Source organism: Xiphias gladius, unplaced genomic scaffold (assembly GCF_016859285.1).
Source record: "Xiphias gladius isolate SHS-SW01 ecotype Sanya breed wild unplaced genomic scaffold, ASM1685928v1 HiC_scaffold_528, whole genome shotgun sequence".
NCBI lineage: Eukaryota > Metazoa > Chordata > Actinopteri > Istiophoriformes > Xiphiidae > Xiphias > Xiphias gladius.
Genome location: NW_024402221.1, coordinates 1 through 6,081, shown reverse-complemented (window position 1 = coordinate 6,081; position 6,081 = coordinate 1). Strand labels below are relative to the sequence as shown.

The following is a 6,081-nucleotide window of genomic DNA, read 5'->3' as shown; positions in this document are numbered from 1 at the left end:
CTCAGTACTTCCGTTCAATTTACATGCTATTATCGTTTTTAATTACTAGATTTGCTTTTGTGCTGTAGTTTAATTCCTAAACTTTCTGTTTAGTTGCTAATACACATGCAAAGGCTCTGTAACATCATGCCTTGATGTTTCTAAATTTCATTGCTGAATAAATCGTGAAAATTATAACAGGCAGAGCGCGCTCCTCGTATAACATGGAGGTGTCACAATTTATATGGGACTGTCCTATATAAAACAGACGTTCAGTCAGGGCCACTCAAGGTTTTAAGCAATACTGAGATCATGTGTCAAGTTCCCCCCAAAAGAAGAACAACCAAAAAAGCCCGAATGATCCATTGCCACTTCTATATGCTATTTATTTGTGTGCTTATTTGTATTTCGTCCGGCCATTAGGTGGAGCATCCTTCTTTTCAGATAGTGATAGCCTACATAAGCTATTTTCAAGTTAATCAGTGTAATCCAGGGTCATGTGTCGCTGCTTTCTCAGTGAGAAAAAGCATACAGCTTTTAACCATGCCCCAACCTCAAGCTGTGATATCTCATAATCACGAGGGATCCTGCTGCATAATTTTTCAGGAGTAATATCCGAGATCTAGGTTATCTATATGTTTCCTTCCTGTTAAGATCTTATATCACAGTCTTAGTCAGATTTTAATTCTAAAATTTGAGAAACACATATGAGGTTGCAACCACCTTTAGTAATGCTGGAGAAAGGGTTATTATCTCTAAATACTTTTCATACCATGAGAAGGGTCACCACAACTTTTACACAAGTACAATTTAGAACAAAGGCTATAAGCAGTTTTACATGCTTAATTTATTTCTCCCATGAATAAAGGGTGTAAAAATGTACATTGAATATTAAAGAAATACATATGAAGATATACATAAATTAATTTACCCCAGAAAATATGGGGGTTTTGCTCTTGCAAATTTCAGGCCAACAAGTCCAAGGGTAACATATAATACCAGTATATCCAAAGAAGTGTTTCACTACTATGCGATAAGAATAATAACTAATAACAATGAAAAAAAACAAATGTATCATAAATCTTACTCAATTGAGCTCATTAGAACAAGGACATGATGTAAAAAGCTAGAGATAATTGATGGCTTTTACACACAAAAAGCCTATCAAAAATGTAAGTACTTAATCACCAATTGACTGATGAGGAACCCACTTCGCCAACTTTAATATACTAAGAAGGTAGTAAAGACCGGACCCACACTGATTGATTTCAATAAATAGCACTGTTTACTTCATTAATGACACTTTAATGGTGCAAACCAGAGCTCTGGCCACTTATTACATTCTGTAAACTATACTGTTTGCACCATTAAAGACTAAAATCACTGTGCTCTAAGCCTTTCTTTCCCTTCTGATGTTCTCTGTCTTTGGTCCTGAGGTGCACCACAGTCAACCACACATTATAATAAAAGCTTTTATAGACAGGTGCATGCTACATAACACGATATGTTCCAGCTTGTCTATTATCATGTTATTCTAAAATTACTGACCTATAACTAATTATACTCATGTCGTTACTGTGTTATCTCTGTTGTCACATACAGGCAAGAACATGGTCATCAAGCTCTGCTGTGAGAGATGAAAAAAAAAGAATTTTTAGCAGCAGGTTACACAAATTCAACCATAAATTATGTCATCGATGTTTTGAAATTACGCTGGATTATTTTTCCTAGGAGATGGCATTGACCCTTTGAAGGCTCTGTTATGGTGACAACAGAGCTATAATATAATCTAATAATAAACTCAAAAATGACTTTCTGTGTACAGTCCCAGTTTTGGTTCTTCATGACGCAGACAGTCTATACTTCAGTATTAGAGCTGACTTGTCATTGATCTGACTGGTGTCCACTGAGTTTGTGGCAGTGTGAGGAAGCGTGTCTCCTCTTCCTGGAAGAGCTGTTTCCAATACATTCAGGATGGATTCTTTGGACTTTATCCTTGGGAAATGCAGCTTGGCCGCATGAACACACATACAGCAGCGGGTTCAGGCAACTGTTGAGAAAGGCCAAGTGCTGCGATGGTAATAGGGACACCCGATAACAATGACATGGCACAATGTTCCACTTTGATTAAGACCAGTGAAATGAACAAACTCAATTAGAACAATGATGTGAAAGGCCCAGCACAGGAAAAATGTATGGTGATAACGGCAGCAATGATCTTAAAGGGCGACTTGACTGGCTGGCCAGAGTGCGGTTCCTTCTGGGCGATGGATTATCACAGCATAGGAGGACACAATGACAGTGAAGGGATAACAAATGCCAGGAAGAAGCGGGTGATGGTCATGACCTGTTGTGAAACTATAGCAGCTGATTCACAGAAGGTGTTACAAAATCATCTGAAAGTCCATAGTTGGTGAAGCAGAAGATGTGGTCTTTATGTGATGGTGTAGTGTCCTGAAGCCGTAGTATATGCTGAAATCAGAGCCAGTGCTTAAACACCCAGACTCACACAGGATGCCTTGGTACGCCGGTGGTTCTGGACCAGACCCACACCACAGACACACATCTGTCACACTGATCACCACCAGGATGTAGACACTGGCAAACATGTTCAGGGAGATTATAGTGCTGTTCAGTTTGCACATGAAGTTGCCGAAAGGCCAGTGGAAATCCAAAGCCAGGTAGGTCACAGGGGCAGGAATGCTGTGAAGAGGAAGTCGGCCACAGCAAGGTTGAGGAACAAACTGTGTTAACTGTTTTCTTCATCTTGAACCGGTCACCCAGATAACCACTCCATTGCCGAACACACGAGAGCAGAAGGCCAGGCAGTAAACAATGAGAGACGCATGATGTGGAGAGACTTTCTCAGCTCAGCATATCGTCACAGTCATTTATTCCTGATACATTTCTTATATCGTTGTGATAGAAAGGGGTAGTGGTCATTTCCATCGTTGTCTTGAGACCTGAAATGGCAATAACATTAATCAATATGAAACTTTCCATTTTCTAGTTAACCCATATACATGTCAGCCAGCCCTCCCTCTCTGAAGCGTAATAATCAAAGGGGTCTTATTATCTACAAAGCCCTTGTTGGTTAATAGCCATCTTATATCTCATATTTGCTGCTCCGGCACTTCAACCCATATTTAACCCACTCCAGTGAATGGTTGATGCTCCAGGGCCACGAACTAGAACTGAAATACACGAAAAATCAAGTACTTATGCTCCTCTGTAACTTTTAGACCATTCTTAATGAGGCGTTCTCTGCCTGCTCTGTCTGCTTTCACTGACCCTGAACCCTGTTTACTGTCAGTTTTCTGTCTGATTTATTTTCCTGTTATTATAATATTGTATCATGCTGCTAACCGGGTGTTGCTGAGTAATGACACTATTTCCCAACAGTTAGACACCGCATTAAATGGCAAAAGTTTGATGATGAAAGGTTTTAGCAAAATCATTATACTGACAGTACCTTTACTGCAAATTCTTTTTAAGATCGTTATTGACCCAGAAGAAACAGCCAGTTCTCTGAAATAAAGAATATAACTTATTTAACGACTTTAAATCAATTGCATTACAATTAAAATCAATGTAGATGTTGGTCTAGGTCTCTGCAGCCAAAATCTGATGATTTTTGTCCACATATTTCCTTTTACCAACCTTGCTGGATTAATCTTGCATGAACTAGCAAGGTAACGTACCTTTCTCAAAAGCTCTCCAGTTGGTCGAGGATGAATCTGCAGCAAGTTTCCCTGATCAAATGCTGACAGGTTAATATAAACTGCTCTGTGGGTAGAAATATTTCACTGCCCAAGCTGGCGGAACCACAAGCAGCACGCCTTACAGAAAAAATAACTCCTTTCCACCCTGAAGTCTAATAAATCTCTTGTATCCGCGTGCGCCAGACTCTTTGGGCACTGTGGAATAAAAATGTTTGTTTGTGTCTTCATTGATAGATGAGCTGCATCATGCATATGTTGACACATTTCACTATTATGTTATACTTCAAATACATCATACTCTTTGTTGCATTGTGTTCACACCTGTGTTCAGCATCTGGACATTACTCCATCTTTTACTGCCCCTCTCTTCAGCCTGCACCACCTTACAAAGAAAGTCACACTAAGCGTCTGTCAATGTCCGAAGGTTGAGGAGCAGTTTGATAAAGAGCAGCCTACTCTGCGCTGAAGCTAGATGTGTATAAACTATGCAGCATCTGTAGGTCCAACCCTGCAAGCACAAAATATCTGAGGTCAGAATATAGCTTTTATGAAATGATATATTTGTAGTAGAGCAGTTTCCCTATGTGGATGTTGTCAGCATCCTGTTTGCACTCTTAATCAGATTTCCCTAGAAAATTTGAAATATATCTTGGTTTTGAAGATTAGGTGTTACTGAAAACTTATGAAAAAAGTTTGAGGAACCACAAAACAATTCAGACAAACAGTAGATGATACTACAAGAGTAAAACATACACTACACACTATAATGTCCCTGTATTGCTACTGTTTAGCTTTGTATTTTGTTTTGTGACCCTTTGGAAGAAGAGCAGAGACATAAGATTTTAACCAAGTGAGTCCTCATCTATTAGCACAGCCCTATTTAATTACAGAGCTTACTTTTAAAAGGCGGACCTTTTGATTTCACTGGGTATTAACCTTCACTCACTTCTACAGTTTGTCCTTGGCTGAAACCTTCCACAATTCCTCACAGTTCTGGTTGACTGCTCTCTTTACTTTCAGCAGCAGAGCACTGTTCCTAAATTTCTTTGCTTTAACATTATATGAAGAGCAACAAAAAAATTAATAATATTGAAGGACTGCAAAATACTTTCCAAATGCCAATAAAATTAAAGATAATGAAAAGGATCAGGACAGATCCAAAACAAGCTAAAAGGTCCAAACTATTTCACTAATAAAATGAACAAATTCATCATCAATATTTACCCACTTGAGCTCATCAGAATGATTGGACACAACATAAAAGCTACTGATTGATTTCTGTCATTTTACCGGTTTGTTAGTTATGATATGCTATTATCAGGTGTTACAACAGATGAGTTGGGTATGTGCCTGATACCAGAGAGGGAAGATTACAGGCACAGTGTGTTATGAAGTTATACGGTGATTATGAGATGAACATAATGAGAGTGGAAAAACAATAAAGTCTGAATTATATTTTTAACAATTGGAAATAATGGTGACCCAGCAAAAAATGACATCAAGTCATCACCATCATCATCCTACTAATTTTTACATCAGAATTAAATGTGAAGGGAGAGTTTGTGTTATATTACAATATGCCATATAAACCAACACATCATACCAGAACACAGAATAAGTGTGCCATTCCAGTTTTCTCATGAAGCTCTGTTTAATATCTGACGGTTGAGGTATAATGTAGACCTTAAGCCAGGTAAAGAAGTGGAGCTGCTACATTACGTACAAACATTAAACTGTAGATCACAGTAAAACCATCACATGTATAAATGTTTTATCCAACCAGCAGTCAAAGTTCAGGTGAAACACTTTTGGCCCTATGGTCCTGCAAATGGAAAGACAACAAAGGTGGGCTGACCGGTATCCAGGTGCTCTGTGCATTATAAGAAATAGACATTTTACAGCCGATTTACGTGGTTGAAATGACTATATAAGCGAAAAGAGCAAAATTACAACCTGAGCCACTACATCTGAAAATGGTGCAGATCAACCCCCAATTTCCATGTGTTAAAGCCCATTTTTGCAGTGGTTTAGAAATATACGCTTGCCCATATTCATATTCCAGTAAATCTGCTCCGCACAGCCCACAATACTATTGTACCCTTAAGAAGAGGCATGTTTTGTGTTTATTGTGAAGTGTCACTGTGTGTTTTTGTAGGTGATGTTCCAGCCTGTCAATTATCAATGAAAGGTATTCTAAAATTATATTCTCAACTAATTATACTCGGGATGCGTTGCACAGTGTGTTATCTCTGTTGTCACATACAGGCAAGGACATGATCATCCAAAATCTGCTTTGAGAGATGAGAAAAAAAGCAATTTTTGCGGCAGGTTACACAAATTCAACCGCAAGGATTTATGTATCGTTATTTTGAAATTACTG

At 38.5% G+C, this 6,081-nt stretch overlaps 1 pseudogene; it reads right to left on the bottom strand.

Annotated features, from left to right (window-relative positions):
* Positions 1–1,863: 1,863 nt before the first annotated feature.
* On the bottom strand, positions 1,864–2,848 carry LOC120787744 (annotated as a pseudogene).
* Positions 2,849–6,081: the final 3,233 nt, after the last annotated feature.